This window comes from Equus przewalskii, chromosome 18 (assembly GCF_037783145.1).
Source record: "Equus przewalskii isolate Varuska chromosome 18, EquPr2, whole genome shotgun sequence".
In the NCBI taxonomy this organism is placed as follows: domain Eukaryota; kingdom Metazoa; phylum Chordata; class Mammalia; order Perissodactyla; family Equidae; genus Equus; species Equus przewalskii.
The window spans coordinates 43,504,098-43,527,889 of NC_091848.1; the positions used below are offsets into that span (position 1 = coordinate 43,504,098).

Consider the following 23,792-nt stretch of genomic DNA (forward strand, 5'->3'; position numbering starts at 1 on the left):
GGTAGCATTTAAAGCCAAAAGACTGGATGAGATTACCTGCGGATTAAGAATAGAGAGAAGAGAGGAGTAGCGTAGCACCAGGTCCTAAGTCACGGGTAATTAGCACACTGAGAATGATGAAATTTAATTAACACGAAACAATTAGGACTACAGCAAAAGCAGGTAACACTAGAGAAACAAAATATAATTTTTGCTTTTTGAGAACCAAGACATGATCAAGCTAATGACATAATTTTTTTCCCAAAGGAAGGCATTGGGATCACCTTTCAAGGTCTGACCAAGCCAATTGGTCTATAACTCTATTTCCTTGGAAGTTCTACCTATACAGGGTCTTTCTTAACTTTTTCCCTGCATTTGAGTCCCAAGAATTTTCAAGAAGTAAAATATTAGCTTTTCTGGAGATATTGAAGCTATGGAAAACACTGGATCCAAAATCAGACGTGAGGTAGCCCTTAAGGCAGCCTATCAATCATGATTAAGTTTGAGGAACTTGGCCCCTGATTGTTCAGCTTCCTCTTGAGGAGGCAAGAGTCTTGGCTGCTGGTAGAGTGAAGAAACCCCAGGCTCCATCACATCTTCCTCATAAGGCACTGAATGCCTTCCTTTGTGTATTCGATAGGGCGAAACAAGTCTTCTCTGACTTCTCTCCTCTGCTCCTACAGGATAGGAGGCACTGTGAAAATCACATATAGCCCAAAGTATTAATTCTAACTATACCCTAGCTTTATTAAGAAAGAACATGAGAAAACAAGCTGTCAGAATCTAGTTGAACATAAGGAAGACTGTCTTGACAACAAGGGTTGTTACCATACTGAAATACATTATCATTTTCTAAAAATGTTAAACACTTGAAGAGGTTGTAGGGCTCTATTTTTTTTCTACGTGTCTTTCTAAATCACAAGTATTTCTAGTCTAGAAGTGTTTTAGGTGTAATTTGGTTTGAAGGGCAGTGGCCATTCTAAATTAATATCTTCCAAGGTCTCATCCAGTGCATGATTTTATTATTTTGTTTCCTTGGGTAGTTTAACCTCATTTACCTTTGATGTGGCGGAAGCTTTTCCCCCTTTCATCGTATTTTCCAGATGACTGTGCAACCATTAGAGAGATGCACGGTATAAAGAATAAGAATAAGGAGGGAAAAAAACACAGCAAAGAAAGTACACAAGAGAATAACCAAGTTAAACAAATAGGTTTTGTTTCATGTTATGAAAATCAAACAGCTATCTCTTTATTACAGTAGGTGGGGAGGATAGAGGTCTCTGTGGAAAATTACCTGTCCTCTGATCTCTTAAATCCAGGCACAATTATCCAGAGTCACTTTTTTTCCTGGGGGGCAGGGAGTTTGTTACAGTATAAAGGAAAATAAAGTTACAATTGCTAAAGTACTTAGGGACCAAAATATGCAAATGTTACCATGAGCAGTTTGGAAGTATTCTCAGAATGTAGTAGGATATCTCACAGTGCATCATGGATGAGACAATGGTGCTGTTCTATCTGATTATGAACCACAGCTCGTCAAAGACAGATATATATTATGGAGAAAAGATTCCATTACTTGAGACAAATGGAAGTGGCTAAAAGGATTGCCTTCCAGGATTTCAGACACTTTAATCCACCTCAAATTTGTGAAATTTACTTGCAAAAGAAACATTCCTTAAGGCAGATTCCCATTGTTGCTTGCTCTCGTTATATATGGTTTTATTAGTTAAAAATAAGAGCTATTCTAACCCTGTGGTTTTCTCCTTCTCTTTTAAAGAAGATTGTTTTTGCCAGAGTCTCTAAGAAGGTTTTTTTCTGCCCCATTACTTACTGCATCTATGTTCCCCTAAAAACTTACAAAGAATTAATAACAAATATTTACTGTGTTTGCTGTACCTCAAATTTTAGTTTTCATTCTCTTTTCTGTGAGAGAGAGAGAGAGAGAGGGAGACTAGAATAAAGAGAGAGGTTACTTGAGCTTGTCTTCAATACTGTTACTTCATGTGCAGCTGCAGGATTCCAATATCAAAAGTATTTCACATAACTTTGAGGTGCAAGCCTCCCTAGAAGTCATCAAGAGGCTTCATTTTATAGATAAAGAATCCAGGGCCTGGACATTTTGGGTGACACTGCCCATTAACAGCAGAGCTCGCATCTTACACTCACCCTCCCCGACCTTCAATCAATCTCAGTCCTTCCCTCCACCCCAGCTCAAATCGAAAGGTTCTTCCTCTATTAAGGGAAACATAAATCAAATATAAATGACTATAAAGTGCAGAAATATTAAAAGGGAGGAAAAATGAAGGGCAAGTACAAGTACAATTTAAAAGTTATCAAGTTCTGCTTATTTTTTCCATATTTAATATTTTTAACTCTTTTTATGAAGAAAAACAAAATGAAAAAAGAAAGCCGAGTATAATTAATAGGTTGAACTTATTTATCAGTGGTTTTAGGATATATTGCTTACCACAGTAGAATATTTTGAAAACAAGGGGAAAGTCCTTTGAAAAATAGTTGAGAAAGTCACTTGATAAGCTAAGATTAATGCAGGAATATCTATAATTTCATGACTACCATCCGTGTGTGAGACCATAGAATAACCACAAGGGGACATGATGATTTTTGCTTTTTTCCTTACTATTGAGTAAATGGTGTTCACACTAGCTTGTACCAAACAGAAAATTTCTGATAAAGAAACAATTGTCACCACTTTTTCATCCACTTATGTTACTTTGTAGCTAAGGTTGAAATGCCTTCTGAAGTGCCCGGTGGCATACCTGACATTTAGCCCGTCTTAGGATCATGGACTGTAGAATGACTGCTTGTGTAAAATAATAAGAAGCTTCCTCCCTAGCTCCCAAACTGTGTTAGCTTGGCTATCTCCAGGGGGCCATGCCCAAGCTTGCCCATGCCTCCTATGGGCCAGTGCAGCAAGTTCTTTCCTATAGCATCAAGCAGGCATACTGCCTCAATGCCCTCAACTCATCAAGAGGTACTTCGGGCACAAGAGGGCTCATCCCCACTCTACATAAAAGAAACAAATTTTGATGAAGCTACTTGTAGAAAGAGACCTCTTGACAAGATGCCTTTTTTTTCTTTACTTCAACTCTGGAGTTCTATGAGTGTCCATTCTGTAAATCCACTGAAGATAAGAGCCTTTCCGGCCACTAATTTTGAAATTTTAAACTTAAAATTTTCCTGATTTATTTTTCACAAACTAGTTAAGAAAACAATCTGCCATTATTTGGAATCTGAGAATCTTTGGCCCTGTACCATAGTGGATGGATTGGAAAGCCAATTATGTCAGAAATGCATACATTTTAGTTTATAATTTTGTTGAATATTTAAATTAATTAATTTTATGGTAAATTAATTTTACCATTAATTCCTGAAGAGTTAAGAAACTCAGCAAAAAGTTCAAATATCTTTAGGAAATAGTGTTCATGACTGTTTTCCTTGCTAGGTTTTTTCAAAGTTAGCCAGCGATTTCATGACTCTGGGTCATTTAAAGTGCTTTCTTTCAGAAGAGTGTAAAACCAACTACTATATCACATTTCTTTATGTAAAATAAATGTGTCTGAACTAAATTAGTTATTTATTCATTGTGCTAAAAAGTAAGGGATTCATTTTCTTGGTTCCTTTTTTATGAAAAAAATTAATAATGTGTGATATTGTATTAAAATTTCATCCACTATTATTTGCTTTAGACAGAGAAAGGCAAGCTATAGCCCATGGACCAAATCTGACCCACTGCTTGTTTTGCTCATAAAGTATTATTGGCATACAGCTTTATTGATTCATTTATATATTATCCATGGCTAGTTCTGTGCTCCCACAGCAGAACTGAGTAGTTGGGACAGAGACCTTAGGGCCTGCAAAGTCAAAAATATTTACTTTCTGAACTTTTACCAAAAAAATTTCTCCATCACAGCCCTGAGCTGTGATTCAATGGGAAGACAGTTTCTAGAAACCCCCCCAGTATTTTCTGGTCAAAAATCCTGTTCAAAAAGTGTTATTCTTGGGGCTGGCCCCTTGGCCAAGTGGTTAAGTTCATGCCCTCTGCTTCAGCGGCCAGGAGTTTCGTGGGTCCAGATTCTGGGCATGGACATGGCACTGCTCATCAAGCCATGCTGAGGTGGTGTCCCACATAGCAAAACCAGAGGTACTCACAACTAGAATATACAACTATGTGCTGCGGGGGCTTTGGGGAGAAGAAGAAGAAAAAAAAGAAAATTGACAACAGATGTTAGCTCAGGTGCCAATCTTTAAAAAAAGAAGTTATTCTTGATATTTCATAAGCAGAGGAATCTTAAGACTTTCAAAGGCCCTCATATATGTAAAGAAGCATTTTCTCTTGAATCCAGCATTGTTATGCAGAGTCAGCTTGCACATCTTAAAAAAAAGAAGGATTTTATAATGTGACTTTTATCTTTATTTCCATGAGGGTATGTTATTTACCTGCAGCTGTTTTTTCCATCACCTTTTCTATTCCTGCCATAGCATTTGAACAAGTTATTTGTGGGGTGTGTGTGTGTGTGTGTGTGTGTGTGTGTGTGTGTGTGTGAAACTGCCCATAAAGTGAAAAACATGTTTTCTTAATTTTGAATGCATTGCTCTCTTCACTTTACCCTGAACACTATCCTTATTTTTAATCCTTGGCGGGACATTTTAATAAGACATCATTCAAGATTTCACTGTTATTACTATGTGCTATCATCTTCCATTTTACTCTTCTCTTCAATTCACAGCCACTTGCTTTTTCCAAGTCACACTTGGTCTTCCCCTTACAGTGATGTTTATCCTTTTCATACTTAATTCCACTTGAGTAGAAAAGAGAACACATAATAATCCAGGTCTGTGAGCAAACTGCACTGCAGTTTTCTTGGACTTCAGAAAAATTTTTCTCTTAATTTGTGTCTGGAGCATTGACTTTTATTAACCTATTGTAAACAAACTTTTTCTATTGGAAAGAAATCTAGAACTAAGTGCAATATTGGCCACTTCAATAATATTAATCATTGTTAATATCAAGCCAGTGTCACCTGGACCTGTCACAGGATAATCAGACACTAGTGATAAGCTAAGGAATGATGTAGGCAAACAGGAAACAATCATCTACATTAGAGAAGTTGTGCTGAATCTGACATATGGTAAATGAAGTGGCAAAATCTATAGCGGTAATCAGGGAAACACACTTACAAATGTCCCAAATAGAGGATTATTAGCTTCTTGAGGGCATGAAGCTAATATATCAATTCCTTCTGATTCTCTTAGTAGTGAACTAAGTTCCCTTAGTAAGAATGCAATAAATGCTGAGTTGACGGATGGAAATCTTGTAGGACCTTAAGGCTTTCTCAGTAGCTGAACAACAGAAATTAAAAGTTATTCAAGTCTTCGGTAAGTGTTGTTGGACACTCACTCATTCCCTTTCCCACCACTGTGATCACCTTGCCTGTTGAATTGTAAGTAAGGGAAAGTAAATGATCATTGATTTTTCTAATCTTTAACAATATAAACTTAGAGAAATTGAGCGATCTTAAATTCACCTTCTTATAAAAGTGCATAGCATTTTAGGTAAAATCAATTATGGAGCAAGAAAAATATAATGTAGAAGATGAGAATATGAAATATATTTGAAATCATAGTAAACATCTACTAAAGAGTAGAAAGTTCCATGTGGCCACCAGTCTAACATATTTCATTGCACTGGCACGTGAGTCATATAGTGTACATTTCATGGACATCCAAAGTTAGGCCACTAGAGCAACAGGAGAAACAGGTGGTGTGTTTGTACACAAGAGTTTCAGTCACCCCATGGAAACATTCATTTTACAGCATCTGCTCCCATAGTAGTTCTGACCCTTGCGATAGAGGAATGAACACATTTTCGTTTTCCAGAGTCTCCTACTCAATTTACTTCCAACTTTCAATTAAATTAGTAATAACTACCAGGTGCCAGACAGCATGCCTTAGGCACAACTGCAGATTACAAAGATCCATTCGTTCATTCAAGAAATATCTATTAAGTATCTCTCATATGTAATTTGCCAGGGTCAAATAAGAGAAATGAAAGTCCCTATTCTCAAGTAGCATGTTAACCAAGTTGAAGAACTAAAACAAATGCACCAAGAATTGTAGTACAAGACAACATGTGATAAACATTATTCAAATATCATAACTGATAAATGTCAAAAAACCTGAAAGAAAGAAATCACCTCTAGCAGTCCTGAAGGAGATGGCGCTTAAACTGTGTTTTAAAGAAAGTGTGCAAATTGAACAGATATAGATGCGGGGAATAGAAACTGGCATTCCAGGCAAAGGCGATGGCATCAGCAAGGACATGAACCTGAACGTGTGTTAATGGAACCAAGTTTATTCAGGAAAAGTGGCAAAGGTGAAAGTGTATTCATGAGTCAGTTTGCATGTTGGGAAACGGTACAGGTGAGGGAAGAAATAAAACTGAGGAAAATGTAAGGTAGGGCCAGATCAGGGAGCACTTTGAATGGCAGACTTAGGTGTTTGGTCTTCCAGAGGCAATGAAAGCCAATGGAAGATTTTTAAGCGAGAGATTTAATTTCATAAATTAATTTGGCAGCACTTTTTAGGAGAGTAAAGGGGAAAGAGATGCCATTCACAGGACTGGCTGGTATGTTAACAGACTGCTGAAATACAGAGCTAATAAGATGAGGCCAGCACAGTGGAGAGACTGTAAGAGAAGAGAAAGACACTTGAATAAAGAGTTAGTTCAAGTAAGTGACTCTAAGAATCCTCATTTAATCCATTTGCTATTCATTTAAATGTGCTGGCAAGTGTGAGGAGAGGTAGAGAACATGTGGCAAGAGAGTCCATGAGATAAGAAAGAATTTATCTGAGGATGGTAGGAAATTTTTTACTTGGTTAAAAAATGTTTTGCCAAAATGAAATATTCATTTTTCTAATTTTTAAAATGCTTTTTGATATAATGTTTGTTGAATTTAATATCACCATATATATGCATATTATATACATGTAATATATACACGCATATGTATATATACACACACACACACACATATAATTTTGGTCTCTAATGAATTTGCTTACTACCACATTTTTTTTTACTAAGTTAGTGTGTTAGCTTAGGTTGCTATAACAAAGTACTACAGACTGAGTAGCTTATAAACAACAGAAATTTATTTCTCACTGTTCCGGAGGCTGGAAGCCCTCGATCAGGGTGCCAGCATGGCTGGGTTCTGGTGAGAACCCTCTTCTGAGTTTGCCAACTTCTAGTATCCCAACATTGTGGAAAGAGGGTGAAAGAGCTTTCTGGGCCCCCTTTTACAAGGGCACTAATCCCATTCATGCGGGCGCCACCCTTACGATCTCATTAACTTCCAAAGGCCCCACTTCCCACAACATCACATTGGGGGTTAAGATTTTAGCACATGAACTTGGGAACAACATAAACATTTAGTCCATTTCAGTGTTGAGGAAAATAAAGTATTCATTTTCTGTAACCAACTGTGTTTAGTTAATATTTATTATCTATTGCACATTATGATGGTGGTGGTTTGACTATCAACCTAAATAAGTGATGATTGAAAGTGTATAGATCTGTGTTTGTCAAAGAAGTGTTAGATTTGATGAAGTACCTTCTGAATCAGCCTTGATAGTTTGCCATACATTAGTTCTAATAAAAACGGCACAGTTCAAGCTGAAGTTCCTCTACTAAACACCAACTTTACAGTCCCAATGAATCTCTCCTCCTTGGTACCTTATCCCTCTTTGCCTCATCTTCTTAAACACAATCAGTTCACTTACATTACATTTTTTTTTTTTTGAGGAAGATTAGCCCTGAACTAACATCTGCTGCCAAACCTCCCCTTTTTGCTGAGGAAGACTGGCCCTGAGCTAACATCCGTGCCCATCTTCCTCTACTTTATATGTGGGATGCCTGCCACAGCATGGCTTGCAAGCAGTGCCATGTCAGCACCCGGGATCCAAACCGGTGAACCCTGGGCCACCACAGCAGAACGTGCAAACTTAACCGCTGTGCCACCGGACTGGACCCTGAATCACATTTTAACACATAATGTAAAGAGAAAGTGTGACTCTATTGTGCCCAGGTTTTAATTGGAGAAAAATGAAAACTGCTTCATTGTCCTGGGGCCTTGCTCTCAGCAACATCTTCCTTCTGCCTTGGCACTCTCTATCCCATTAGCTATTCACCCCTCTTTTGGGTGACTTTTAGCTGTCTTCAGAAAGTTTTAGTAATGTGCAGACAGCTCTCTTCGTTGATTCTTCTGCCTGGATTAAAGGTCCCTTCCTTCCCACGGATACTACCATAGCTGACTGTCAGGGGCCCACTGATGCCCTTGCATATCCTAAACAGGGTGTGGAAAAATAGTTTTCCTAGCTTTTAACTAAAATATGATTAGGCTTTACTTGACTAGAAAGATAAATTTAAACAAAAACAAAATCAAAATATAAGGGCAATGAGTGGATTAAAAGAACAAAGTTTTCAAATCTGAATGATTAGCTAAAAATAGACTTAGCTTGGCTTGGCTTAGGAAGTTGTTGATTTCCCTCATCTCACATATAAGAGAATTTACTGTGGAGGAATACACAGTTGACTGAGACACTCAAACAGCTAGCCAAGGTTCATTTGGTTTAACAACAAGGATTTTGGTCTTCAGGCTCTCTCGGAGCCTATAGTACATTTTTATCTATGGGCAGAGATTCCAGCATTATCTCTTTCACTCCAGATTCGGCAGAAGTTCATGTTCTTTGCCTGGTCTTGACTTTATTGATCTTTACTTCCTTAACACCAAACTATCTGCTCTCCTATTTTTCTCTATACTTGGAAACCCTGACTCATTGCTCTTTTTCCCATTTGATTTATCTAACCTGATGGTGGCGCTGGTGGGACTCTACGGGGTAGCCATAACTAACCAATATGTGGCTCCTACCCTCAGAGTGCTTATAATCTAATGGAAGGAATCACTGCATATTTACAATTATTGGTTTATTATCTTTCTGATCATGCCATTTTAGTGTCTTCTCTGAATAGCCTCTATGTCCTTGTTCATTTGCAAAGAAACAATTGACATTCTTTGTCCAACTAATCATTAGGTCTTTCTTGGCTCAGGTTACCAGCTCTTAATACTTCTCCAGTTGTCTTTGCTGAATCTGCCCTTAGTTATCGCTAGTGGTGTGACTGTCCAGCATCCCATAACCATATATGTACAGTATCAAAATTATTTTACACTTAGACTCTGGGTCTCAGAGGAAATAAGGAGAATCAAAATTTTCCATGGAAAGAAGACAAAGGTCATAAAATGGAGAGTCATGGAATTACTGACCAAACTTTAATATGCCTATATATTAAAGTAAATATTAGGCACTTTTGCAGAGAGAGAGAAAAATGTCACAATATGAAATTGAACCAACAATAAAAAGGAAATGTTATTCCTACTAGTTTTTAAATATTGTTCCCTTTCTACCACAGTCAAAACCTTCACTTATTGCCTACTAAAGCAGCCTGAAAAATATGCTAAGTTTTATTTTTGATTTGTCATTTCTAACCCAGAGGTTGATAGTCCTTTGACCTATCCTTTTGAGGACTGCTTTTATTTTCTATTTTATTCTAAATATTGTATTTCCATTCCATACATATTCTGAGAGGCCATAAGGCACAGCACCTTTTATGCAAATCAAATAAAAATATACAGGGTGTTTGGTTTGTTTTTATTTTCAAAAGTTGACTCATGTGCTCCCTGCCGCAAATAGTCTGCATGTACAGATGCTTGAAAATGTAGTTCTTTGACCTCGGTGTCCTAGCTCCAGCGGGCATATGTTCCTTTGAAGGCAGGGCCACGTGTCTCTCTTTTCGTTTAACAATAAGTAACCACAAGGAGGCGTTCTTTCACGACACAGTATTGCTCCTACATTTTGGCACCTGCATTTTGAAGACTTGGTTTGCCTAGTTACATTAAAGAATCAACACAAGCGTTTTTTATTGTAGTTCCTTTGGACACTTACTGAATTTCATGGACGTTATTAGTACGCAGATATTTTAACACCCACATTTATTACTATTTATGGTTCATTCATTGATTTAAGATTCTGTAGCCAACTCTCCCACCCTCTTTGCTACACATAGCTAATGTTTCTCTGTGCTCAAAGTATTGGAAATTCCTGTTTTTAATCCCTACTCTAGAAGAGAACTCTCAGATAGTTAACTCACAGGATAAAGTATGGTGGTAAGAGCACGGTTTGGGGAGTAAAACAGGTGGAGCTGGAAACTCACTGTGACCTTGGGAAAGCTATTCAACCTCTCCAGTTCCTTCCTCAATAGCACCACCTCACACATTTATTATTTATGTTAAATGAGATAATGCTTTCAAAACACTCAGTACAGGGCCTGGTACATGTTAGATGTTTAATACAGAATAACTATACTTATTATTAGCTGTCCTGGTGGTCAAGAGGTTAAGATTAGGTGCTGTTACCACCATGACCCTAGTTCATTTCCTGGTCAGGGAACCACACCACCCAACCATTGGTTGTTATACTGTGGTGCTATGTGTGTTGTGTTGCTATGATGTTGAAAGCTATGCCACTGGTATTTCAAATGCCAGCGAGGTCACCCATGGTGGACAGGTTTCAGCAGAGCTTCCAGACTAAGAGAGACTAGGAATAAGGACCTGGCAACCCACTTTCGAAGAAGCTGGTCATGAAAACCCCATGTACAGCTGTGGAGCATTGTCTTATATATATATATATATATATATATATATATATATATATATATATATATATATATACCGGGAGGTGAGAGGCTGGCACAAAGAGACCAGGCAGGGCTCCTCTCTGCTGTACACAGGATCGCTAGGAATCTGAATCAACTCAACAGCACTAACGGAAATACTTATTATTAATCACAGCCAGCATCATAGTGCAAAAACACGCTCCCCATGGCCCTCCTTACTATCTGAAATATCTCCTTTATAATAACTCTTAGGCTTAAGACACTGCCTCTAGAAAGGCATTGAATAGTAATACAACATCACCCAACAATGTGGTGTAATTTGTTAGACTAGCTGATTTTACCTCACTTTTGAACATGGCCACAAAAAGCAGAGAACCATTTTGATAAAGAGATGATGTTGAAGGATATAGAGAGTCTAGAACACAGAGTTCTCTCTATAAGAGAAGAGGATTTGGAGGAAGTATAGCAACTGAGTCCTGGACACTCAGCAAGGCCAGGGTGCCTGGAGTACAGACTTACTTTCCTTCCTGTTTTCTACTCCCCCTATTTCTCTGGAAATCCATATATGCACAGTCATGCTTTCCATAACAACAGGGATATATTCTGAGAAATGTGTCACTAGGTGATTTTTGTCATTCTATGAACATCATAGAGTTTACTGAAGGGGAAGAAAATTTGTCACCCTAAAATCTGTGTCTTTAACATAAAGATTATTTTAGATTGATTATTTTTAAGAAACAAAAGACTCAAAGTTTTCCTTGTTACCTCCCCCTTAACTGCTTGAAAGAATTCAGATTAGAAATTTGTCTCAGGAAGCAAGCTATCACATGAACTAGGTGGTAGACAGGGAGGAACCTAGAAAAGCCTGTTTGTTGAGCTCCCCTCTGTGTTCTTCTGTTTCTGTATGCCCAAACACTTGTTTTCCAAACGTTTGCTCCTTTTCACCTACCTGTGAATTGCCTTCCTTCCCTTTGAAGTCCCTGACTCTCCCTACCCCCAACATCTTCTTTGGTCTTTAGCTGAGAATGGTATTTAAGGCAAGGACTTTGGCCATTTTGCTGAGTTTTTTGGTTTTCCTAGATTTCTGTCATGTATACATATTAAACTTTTGTTTGGTTTTCTCCTGTTAATCTGTCTCAGCTAGGAGAACCTAGGAGGGTAGAGGAAAATTTCTTCCTCCCCTACAGTACTTACATAAATCTAGATGGTACAGCCTACTACACACGTAGGCTGTATGATACTAATCTTGTGAGATCACCATTATATACGTGGTCTGTTGTTAACCGAAACACCATTATGTGGCACAGGTCTGTAGTTCTGCCTAAGCCAAAATACTCTCATTTGAAAAGAGGAGACCTGATATTTCTAAATTACAGTAAAGTTTACTCAATGTGTTGACAACAATAATCACTTTGAATTTTAACAATACCTGTAAATATGTATACAGTACATTAACATTAATAGATATTATTTTCATTTTATAGATAAATAAAGGACAGAGAATTACCTGCCAAGTTCCCATAAGTAGTAAACTTTGGACAACAAAGGCCCTAAAATTAGAAATACTTGACTCTAATTCTGGCTCAGTCACACACCTGCAATATAATCCAGGGACGGTGAAACTGGGCCTCAGTAGTCTCTCACTGTAAAAAATTGATAGCATAGCTTTTCCCTTGCAGGGTTTTTATGAAATCATACATATGGAAGTACAAGATTGTGCATGGAAATATGTAGCACAGTGCATGACATATTGTGCTTGTTCAACAAATGCCACTTTCCGTCTGTCTGATGCTAAATTCCATACTTTTCTTGCTGTCCCGAAGGAAGATGCACCACCGTTATTGCATCATTTATACTCTAAGTTGAGAAAAGAGCTGGGCCTCTTACATCCCTCACCTAGATCCTGGATTCCCTCTCTCCTTTCCTCTGTCCATCCATCTATCCATCCTACTTACATCTTCATTTATTCATTCATTCATTGATTAATTTGCTATTTACCAAACTACATTACATTCTTCTTTCTTTGACTTATTTTTTCAGTCAAATCACTTAACGTTTTTAAAAAGTGGTTATGAGCATGAAAAGATTCATATTTTCAAAGTCTTGGGCTTCCAATCATTACCAGAATGTTTGGCTGCTACTATGCACTCCCTGTACAAAGCTGTTCCTTCTTGAAAATGTCAGAAGAAACAGACAACATACCAATGGATATTTCTGTTTTCTACACTTATTAAGAAATGTAACCCATCTAAACGGGGATGTGTAATAGGCAGGGCATGTTTGACTGAAGAATACACCTAAATTTCAATAGTTTAACACAATACACATGCCTGGATAGGAATTCAGGTGAGCAGAAAAATTCTACTCCAAGTGGTCATTAAGGAATCAGGTTCCTTCCATCTTGTTATTCCACCATCCCATAGAGCCATGCAATCATAAAGATCCAGTCAGAGAGTAGCAAAAAGCAATCATGGAGGAGACACCCCACATTTTATAATAGGCTTCGACTGAGAGTGATCCATATTACACTTGCTCATATCTATTAGCAAGGTCTAGTCATATAGATACATGTATTTCTGAAGGGAGGTGCCTAGCCACAATGCTATTACTGGAGGAGAAAACATCATAGAATTCAATGGACACTGAGAGATCACTGCCACAGTGTATGAAGGAGAAGCTATATTTCAATTGTATTTTTGTTTACTCTAACACAACAACTTACTAGTCTACTGATACTTATCCCCTTTTGCTGAAGAATCCCTCAGGAATAGTAATTAAAATTCTGCCTGTTCCCAAATGAATAACGTGTTATTTGGGAATGTGGGTGGCATCAGTTGTAGAAGGGGGGGTGTGATCTTTCTTATTGTAATTTTAAATAACAGACCCAATTTAGTGCAGCGCTGGCAAAGTATTCAATTAAAATCATATTATTAAAATAAAAATTAATGTTCTGTTGCTGAACTGCTTGGTTGAGTGCACCAATTAAAAGTTTTCTTATCTTCCCAACTCCCTCTCCAATCTCCTTGGGCAAGAGAAGAGACATACACACAAACACACACACACAGCTTTCTGACTAAATAAATTGTAGCTAAAGATAAACTTTGTCCCTGAACTACTGTAATCTTACAATTACCTATGACATTTGAGACATGTATAATACGGCAAATAAAATTTTAAAATGCAAATATTGTATTAAAACAAACACAGCTTCTACCTTCTCCAACTTCAAACTTCTTTAAAAGTTAGATTTAATCTTTTTTTTTTTTTTTTTTTTTTTTAAAAGAGCTTTTTTTTTTTTTTTTTTTTAAGATTTTATTTTTTCCTTTTTCTCCCCAAAGCCCCCCGGTACATAGTTGTATATTCTTCGTTGTGGGTCCTTCTAGTTGTGGCATGTGGGACGCTGCCTCAGCGTGGTCTGACGAGCAGTGCCATGTCCGCGCCCAGGATTCGAACCAACGAAACACTGGGTCGCCTGCAGCGGAGCGCGCGAACTTAACCACTCGGCCACGGGGCCAGCCCCAAAAGTTAGATTTAATCTTAACTTCCTTCTCTTCCTCTCCTTATCTTCTTAAAATGATTTGAGAAGTCACCAGGAATAGATGAAAAAATGCGGAAAAAGTCAGGATGACGATTTTTATCCTGAATTGAGAAAATCTTAGATTTAACAAGATGTGGCCTCTGATTTTAAATTCAGCTTTTGTTCTCCTTCAAGTAGCCCATAGACCACCAAAGGCATCATCCTGGGACCCAGTGACTTAAGAAAGACCCTAGATGCGCTAGGTAAATCTTCCATACTTAGTTTTACCACTATGAAACAGTATTTTTCTCCATTAACCCTTTATTACAAGTCACGTTCTTATGGAAGCGTGTGTAGACTTACCTGAAACAAAGTCACATGTATCCAAGAAGAAAAATATCCCAGGTTTCGTGCAGCCTCAGAAGCCCGCCGCTTAGTCAGCCATTTTAGGAAGATATGGATAAGTACCCACCCTGGCAAGTCTGTCTGGATGGAGAGGTGCGGAGTTTCCAGGGGGCTGAAGGCAGGGGCAACCTCCCCCTGCCACACCCGGAGAAGGAGCCAACGTGCTGGCTCCCAGGGTACCGGACAGTGGCTGAGCGGCCGCCCTGGAGGGCCTCCTCTTCTGACTGGGGGTTATCAAGGGGTAGCACCTCCATAGATGTGCTAAAGAGCGTAGTGTCTGGGTGCTCAGTGTTCCTGCTGCGGAAGAAAAACCGCTCGAGACACAGCTCCTGGAAGAAGCGGAAGCCCATGAGGTCCCCAGCAGGGTGCGTGAAGGCCCAGAAGGAATCCTCACGCAGGTAGGCCTTCTCCAGGGCCAAGTGCTCATGCTCACCTTGCAGGCGGGTTTACGTGCTCCTTCTGCAGCAGCTGCTTCTCAGAGTCCCTGTTCTTCAGTTTCTGGATCTTGCCCACCAGCGAGCGAGGAGCACCCACGTGCTGGAAGAGGGTCAGCATGAAGCAGCTGGGCAGGTTGGCCATCTGCCGGTCCCAGTTCTTCACATCCTTCTTGGGATTGCACACCTTCACCTACAGAATATGGTCCAGGAGCTAGTCGAGGGACTTGTCACGGTAGAACAGGAGGAGGGACTCCACAATCAGGCTCAGGTCCAGCGACTTGAGCATCTTCCCAATGAAGCCCAGCTGAGAGAACTCCAGGCTCACTGTCCTCTGAGGGCTGTTGGAGAGGAAAGTTCTTCACGGTGCTTGGGTAGTTGGCCAAGGCTACAGGGTCGTCCTCCAGCCACAGGAGTAGATGCCTTCGGACTGCACATACATCCTGAGGAAGCAGGAATTAAGGTTCTCTTGCTATTTTCTCCTTTAAAATTTTCTTCTCCACTCTTTTCTGCAGGATATTTCATATTTAAGGCCCCTTGATATCACTTATATATAAATGTGCTCTACTCGTCGCCTTTCACCTCTTGACAACCCTACCGCAGGGGGTGTGCTCCAGCGTTCATCCACCTGAGGCAGTTTCTTTCAGATCTCTTTGTAGATATAAGAAACATAGGATCTTGTGAAGCAACAAGTTTTCCAGTTTGATCTAGCTGCCATTTCCCATCTTCCCTGAACCATTTGATCTTTTAGGAAGTTAGCCTTTCTATTCTGATGGAAAATTCTGCCAAGCTTATCAGTAAAGCTTTGTGTTCAGGCGAACAGCCATGGGACCCGGATTATTTGGGCAATGCTCTGTACAGCAGTGGGGATACTGGGATGATCACAGCATCCTGTCGAGTTGGAGACCAGCTTTCACATTTGTGTGCGTTTGCATGTGGGATTGATACAGGTTTTGTGAACTGTGCTGAAATCAAGTCTCCTTCCTTTTAGAAGAACTCTGGTCCTTTAAAATGGCCAGAATGGTAACAGTTTGAAGTGTTTTTAAAGTGCGGTAAGTGGAGTCATAACTAATATCAGTTTCTAAATTAATCTCATTTGACATGCCTCTGTGATGGGGTAACAGAGGGTGAGGGTAGTTATTAAAATCTTTTTAAATGGCAGATGCAGGCAGCTATCAGGAATGGTCTCTTGTCACATCACAGTTTAGAAAAAAGCAGTACCATCATAAGAAATTCTGTGTGGAAAGAACCAATGACACTATTCATAAACACAGGTGCAACACACACATACACACCATTTATACAAACCCAACACATACACACCTGGATACAAAGACACCTGCGGGCAAAGCTACACCAAACGCCCATATACTCCAATTAGAAAGAAATTGGAAAAGAAAACTAAGCAGAGGCCGGGGACTCTCTGGGTAGTCTTGAAGCCATATTTTGAAGCTGCTTCATTCTTCCACACTTTTAAAATTGCGCACACATCTCCTGAATCATGGTTTTCATTGAAGCAACCACCTGGAGAACATAGACCCTCATTCTAGAAAACTCATACATTTGCTGCAAAAGTGTGGCAAGATTGAGAGCCATAAAGACTTGCTTGGGATTATGACTTGAAATGCCCGCAAGACAAATGAATTTAGGGAAGAAGTTTCTTGTCTCTGGAAACCGTTCCTATGGTTGATCACTGGTCTCACATCAAGACACATTCTCTGTCATCTCTGCAGAAGGAACGTGCATCTGATCCTAATGAGTCTCAGTTTGTATTTTCCTGGATCTGTTTCCTGATACACTTACTAAGAAGAGGTTCTCTGACACTTGAAGGCAGTTCGTGATGAAGTCCCAATCCAGTTATTTCAAGGAGGAACAGTCTTTGTAACAGGAAGCTGCCAGGCCACCAGGGGCCAAGAATGCTTCCTGGTCAGTCTCCCTGTCACCACAGGACACCTCTCAGTTCCTAAACAAACTTACCCATCCCTAACGACTGTCATCAACAACATTCTGTTTCTCTATTTGGCCATTTGTGAACAGTTGTTTTTAAACGATTCCTTTCTCAGGAGGTGGCTCAATTATTTAACTCAAAATTAATCAAATTACCTTAAATTAATGTACTTACTCTTTCACTTGATGAAATTTAAAAAGAAAAACTCCATATGAGGCTTTACTTTTAAGTGTGGTTTCTATTAGACTGTGGATAAATAATAATTGTTTTTAAAAAAAAAAAAAAGCTGTGTGAACAGATTGCTCACCCAGTGGGAATGAGCTCCAAATATCAGGGAGAGGGGTGACCTAGAATCTTGAAAAGCTGAACCATTCCCAGGAGGAGGCAGCCTCTCAGGTATTTTTCTTCTAGATTTTGCATAGCTTCTCATCCCTAAGAAGTGCAGTGCCGAAATAGGTCAGCGTATGAAGAGATATTAAAGAGGCGTTATCTGCCCTCTGAATCATGCCATTCAGTCCTTTATGTTCCCTAGAAATTGAGGAAAAGCAGGACCTCATTAGAGCAAATCAGGTCCAAATTTATAAGCATGTTTTGACTCTCTTGTGATGGATTCAGCCTGGAGCTCAGATTTAGGTTGAGAGGATGACAGAGGTTGGGGCTGGAGAATGGCAAAGGGAAGTCAGCAAGCACCTCTCTTCTGTGTCATTTATAATTCACCCAGGCCTCGGATGCCTGTTTCTTCCTTGTACATAATAAGTGGGTAAGTGTTGCCTGGGATAAAATCAAGGCTGAGTTAATGATACTGCTTTCAAGGAGCTGACAGTCAGGAAGGGACATGGAGAAATGTTAATGTCCACATTTAATTTGAAGGAATACATGAGTTATGTGATGTGCACATCTGACTCAGCTTCTGACATTCATCCGAGGGCTTACTATATCAGGCACGGTGCATGGATTATCTCATTTAAGTCCTACAAAAATCTAATGAGATGATTATATGCTTGGTTCCATTCTGCAGATGAGGAAGCTGGAGTTAAGTAATGAGCTCAAGGTTGCACAGCTGCATCTAATCTCTTCGGTCTTTTCTGTGTTTTGCACACATTTGCCAGAGACATCTTCTTAAATACTTAAGTTTTTAGATACTTAACACTTAAATACTTTGATCAGTACTTGCCTCCTTACTGACTTTTCCTGGTGGTCCCCACCACCTGCATGATAAATCTCAGTGATGGGTTCAAGACCCTGGAGTTGGCGCCCTGCTTTGCTGCCACATTGGCCTCTGTTTTCTCACAGGAACCAGCTGCTTTTGTTTTCTTCTCTTGCTAATTCTCCACGTAACTTAAACTTCCCAGTGCTGGAGACTTTCCTACTACCTTGTGAACACCTTGATTTCTGGGTCAGTGGGATCTAGTCTTCCCTTCTGCCACAGGGAAGAAGGGTCAGTCAGCATGTCTGGGTCTCTGCCATGGCACCGGCTCTTTGGCTTTGATTCTGGGCTGCCCTTCTCCTCTGACACCTGTACTGCACCAGTTGTGTACAAGCCATCTTCCTGAGTTGGCTGCCTGTGTTAGTTTGCTAAGGCTGCTATAACAAAGTACCACAAACCGAGTGGCTTAAACAACGCAAATATATTGTCTTACAGTTCAGGAGAGTCTGAGATCAAGGTGTCAGCAGAGTAGGTTCCTTTTAAGGGCTGTGAGGCAGAATCTGTTCCATACCTCTCCCCTATCTTCTGGTGGTTCGCTGGAAATCTTTGGCATTCCTTGCCTTGTAGAAGCATCACTCTGATCTCTGCCTTCATCTTCACATGGCGTTCTCCCTGTGTGCCTGTCTGTTCTAAATTCCCCGTTTTTATAAGGACACCTGTCATTGGATTAGGGCCCCACCCTAATGAATATATCTTAACTAATTACATCTAGAATGACTCTATTCATAAATAAGGTCACGTCTGAGGTCCTAGGGGTTAGGACTTCAACATAGGAATTTTGTGGGACATATTTCCATTCATGATACTGCCTCATTATTTACCCAGTTCTCTATGTGTGGCCCCCTCTGATTTACTTCGAAATGCAACCATTAAGTCCTATATTCTTATACCTTCGCTACTTTATGCAACATCTGGTAACTTCTGAATCACGGTAGGAATTTGGGAGATGAAAGCAGTTAGAACAGATCCTGGAGTGAGTCAAGTCTTATAGCTCCCATCCAAGCAACTGCTTCACAGATCAGGGCCCAGCAGGGAGCAGAGAGAGAATTTCTAAATACAATTATTTGGAAAGGGGTACTTTACAAAATTCTCTCTCTCTCTCTCTCTTTTTTTTTTTTTTTTGCATTTTAATCATGAACTTGATACACTGGGCACTATGACTACGTCTGCAAAGGCACAGCCTAATCATATAGGATGAAATATGGCTGAATAGTAGAGCTGGAACCAAGGAAAATGTCATTAAGTCCTTCCAAATGTCATTGAGACAGTTTTTTGGATCAAATCAGATGGATTAAATGTTTCCTTCCTGCATCTGGAACAAAAGTGCAAAGTATAGCTTATCAGTGTCTCTCTGAGTTACCATGTAATTCTACAAACACATTATTTTACCCATGTAACCCATCATAGGGCTTTCACAATAACATTAGGACTTCATAGTGGCTACAGATTTGGCCTGTTAAACCAATGAGATATTTTTAGCTTTTGGCAGATGTCACTGTGACCATGTTTAAGAATTGTTTTGTCCTTTTTTATTTCCGGCCATTTTTAAAGGTTAAGAGAGAAAAACCAATTTTTGAACCAAGATTCAGAAAACATTTTAAAAGATTGAGATTTTATAGCTAAGTTGTACAAATCTGTTGTGATCCCTATTCCAAAAGGAAATTCATTCAATATTTACTAGTAATTAAAAAGAGACAGACTATTTTAAAATGCCAAAGGAATAAAAAATAGAGGAGAGAATAAGAGCTTTGTCTCCAAGGTAAGTATATCAAGATTAGAAAGTAAAAGTCAAGTTTGTAGGTAATTGGTAGAGAATGAGGACTAAGTAGCCTTTTAACTACTTTTTAAATTCTAACCTTTTCTATTTTACATCCCAGCTCTATTATTTGCTGTCGAACTATGGAAAATGCTTAAAATTTGGGGAGAACTGTCTCAAGGCTCTTACCCCCATTTACCGGTAGACAATCACTAAAATTGTTGGTCAAAACACTAAGAAGGAATAAGTAACTTATTTTAAACATGATGTGCAAAGTCAAGCCTATGTTTTGAGTTAGCCAGTATCTTGGATTTACACTCCATCAATACCATTTATCGAGTCCCAATTGTTTTAATCAAAATTGCCAATACTTTAATAAATTTAGGTGAAGTTAGTCTACAGTGGAGTTGGGGAGATTTTGACATTTGCTGTCAGGGATTTAAGGTGTCACTATGACAGGGACATGAAAAGTTGGCAACATAGACAGAAATAGGCAGTAGCTTTTAAGCTTTTGTGTCAAAAGAAACCAGGCTAATAATATTGAAAAATAACCGATATAAGAAAAGGATTAAGAGAAAGGAGCACATAGCACAAGTAGATAAGGATGCTATGGAAAAATGACAAAGAGAAGAAGGACTCTCCCCAGGGTGACACAGGACAGAATTCTCAGAGGAATACAAAATGAGATAGTGTGGAGCTTTATGGAAAAACAGCTGAGATTGTTATAAATTTAAAACTTTTAATATAGTCATTTAATAAAAAGATTGGAAGACCGTTTATAATTACAGAAAAGTAAATAAATGGTCCTTTTTTTGTTTCCAATGAGTGCAGCATGCAGTATTTCTCCCAGCAGGCAAGGGGGCACTTTCAAGTTTAAAAGGCTGTATTTGAACCCTTCTTATAGAATACACATGGGCTCTTCAGCGCTCATTTAAAACTTTTCAATTGCAGAAGAGAAGGAAGAAAACAAGGAGAAATTCAAAATTGGTAAAATGCCAAAAGGAAGATGAACACAAGGAGATAAAAACTTCTCAAAGGCATATTTGTCAGGAAAAAAAGTCATGTCCTTTAAACAGCTTTCCCTAATTTTTTACTATAATTTATTATTTAAAAAAAACTGTCAGTTATTAAAGGTTCTTTTGGGCAAGTTTTGTGTCTTTTCTATCAATTTTTTTTACCTTGTGTATATTTTGTAGTCAGTATTTGAAAAATCATGTTCTTTAACCTCTGTTTTCCTTAGATTTCTCATCTGTAAAGTGTAGATAACACCGGTAATTAGCTTTGATCAAATAAATTGTTAGCTTAAAGGAGCTTCAAACATAATAAATACTCATTGAGGAATAGGAATACCTTTTATGATTTGTAACAATAAAATCATAATTTCTTATATGAATTAAATAAACCAAAGATATTGCCACCTTCTTTAAATTGAGTGATTGTGTGTGTGTGTGTGTGTGTGTGTGTGTTGGCATCATTTGTATTTGTTATTTTGGATGATGCAATGATGACATTTTAAATCTGTGCTTTAAAAATCTCGTGAAATATCTTGTCTAAAAATGTTTTTCTAACTATCATCTTTTGTGAATTTTAAAGTCTGTTTTAGAATTCAGTTTATGTCAAAGGTAGTTGGAAAAGATCTCTGTAGGAATATGATACTAAGAGAACGTAAGGTAAATATACACACACATACACCAAGTACTATCTAGTAGAATACTTCACCACTAGAAGTCTTTTTTTACCTTTTAAAATCTATTTTAAAAACACCTATTTACACAGAGTGAGAAAAACCCACTGATTGGCAAAGGTAGTTTTGTTTGTTGTGCCAAAACAGTTTTGCGATAATATTTTTGATTCTGAGCTCTCCAAGACAAGGATTTGGTGTTATTCATCCAGCATACTCCCTGGCTAATAGCAAGCGCTACATACATATTTATAAATAAATGAATTGCTCAATCAATAAGTGAATACCTGAATGGGAAAATGAAAGGCAAAAGGTTGGAAGCAGAGGACCACAAAAGTAACTGAATAGTAACCACACCTGTCCTTTGCATATCAGTTGTGGTTTTTGTTGTTGTTGTTGTTGTTGTTGTTTGTTACTTAGACAGGGAGATCCTGCGGAGATACATTTTTAGAATGCTGAAAACTATTTCTTAAGCAAGAAACACGTCAATCAGAAGACTGTAGCGGTAGTTGACAGCTTAGAGAGACGCTTGGTGAACTTTGATACCTTGAATCCAAAGGCCACTGGACAACCAATCTAAGCACACACCCACAAACCAAATTAAAAGGGTGCAAAAGGACTTAATAAAGAGGAACAACCAGGCTTGTAATACTTTTTTTTAATGTTTCTTCGACTATAAACTCCAGGATGGCAGGGACATTCTTCACCCATGTATCCCTGGCACCTAGACAACATCGTCCATATATTATTTCTGCTTCAATAAGTTTTAGTTGAATGAGTCAGTGAATAAATTAATGCTATTGGAAAGAGGTCTTAAGAATGATGCAAAAGTTTAAGGAGTTTTGGGTGTAGGTTGATAGAGAAAAGGGTTGAAGTAGGTTGAAGACTGTGCACAGAGAGAAAGGAAAGACATTGGGTAGCTACGAAGGAAGACTGAAAAGAAGAGATTACAAGTGAGCAGCATGGGGTGTGGAACGGGGCCTTTATGTAAAGGTTTGGTGATACTGAGCTTGTGTTTATTTTCTCTAACCAAGAAGTGTTTAAACAATTTAGGAGAAAGGCAAAATTCAAAAATCACAACAAAAGCAAGTTATGTATTATGTTTCTCTGCAGACCTCATAAAAGAGCAATTTACTCTTGCATGTTCTCTAAATGTTTACAAGAGAGAATGTTTTATGGGTATACAGATTTTAGATTCCTTCTCATCTCTGAGTATTAACTCATTCACTTAAAAAACAAAAGAAAACTGAGCAACTTTCTACAGCTGGCAAACTAAAAGGTCTGTTTACGACTGGGATCTTTTGATTTGAAGATTTGTGTCCTGGGTTGGTCACTCTTTTCAAAATTAACATAATTGAAAAAGCCATAAAAAAGGCCATTAGAGTTCAAATAAAAGCAAGACTAGTCACATCTCAGTTTCTCCAATATCTCTGTCAAATTATTGGCTTAGCTCACAAGACATGGCTCAGTGGGAGTACCACAGAATGGCAAGAGATGGCAGTTATCATGTTATAGCCAAGGACTCGGGGTTGTCTCCTTCCATGATGAACAGTTTCCTCCCTAAGTTTACAGCTTCATAGTAAATAGATGATATCATTGTTAGTATATGTAATAAGGATAAAAACCAATAAAGATGTAGGGCTTAGAAGGATATTGGACTGATATCTTTGTTTTGCAGATACGGATATTATGATTAAACGTGTTACTCAAGGTCACAAAGGTAGTCAAGGACAAAAATGTGAATAAAACTCAGATTTCCTGATTCTTTGTGTAGCACATTTTCACTATATTATGTACTGAGAAGAAGAATGGTTGATTACGTTGACTATAAAGGGAAGGATGTAGTTGAGGTCTAAGTCCTTGAATGGCCTAAAAAAAGCCATTTATTGGATATTCTAATTTTATGAGAGCAGATTCTTCTTCATCATTATATCTCCAGTGAGTTACACAGAATCTGACACTTTGTAGGTGGTCAATATATATATATATATTGAGGTATGATTTACATATAATGTTAATGCACAAATCTTAAGCCCTCAGTTTGATGAATTTTAGAGATTTTATATACATGTATAACCATGTACAGAATATGGATATTCTGTATATGAGTCCCTT

The 23,792-nt window shown here is 38.5% G+C and overlaps 1 pseudogene; it reads right to left on the minus strand.

The window, feature by feature from the left end:
* Positions 1-465: 465 nt before the first annotated feature.
* On the minus strand, positions 466-15,527 carry LOC139076964 (alpha-1,3-mannosyl-glycoprotein 4-beta-N-acetylglucosaminyltransferase B pseudogene; annotated as a pseudogene).
* Between the last annotated feature and the right edge of the window lie 8,265 nt (positions 15,528-23,792).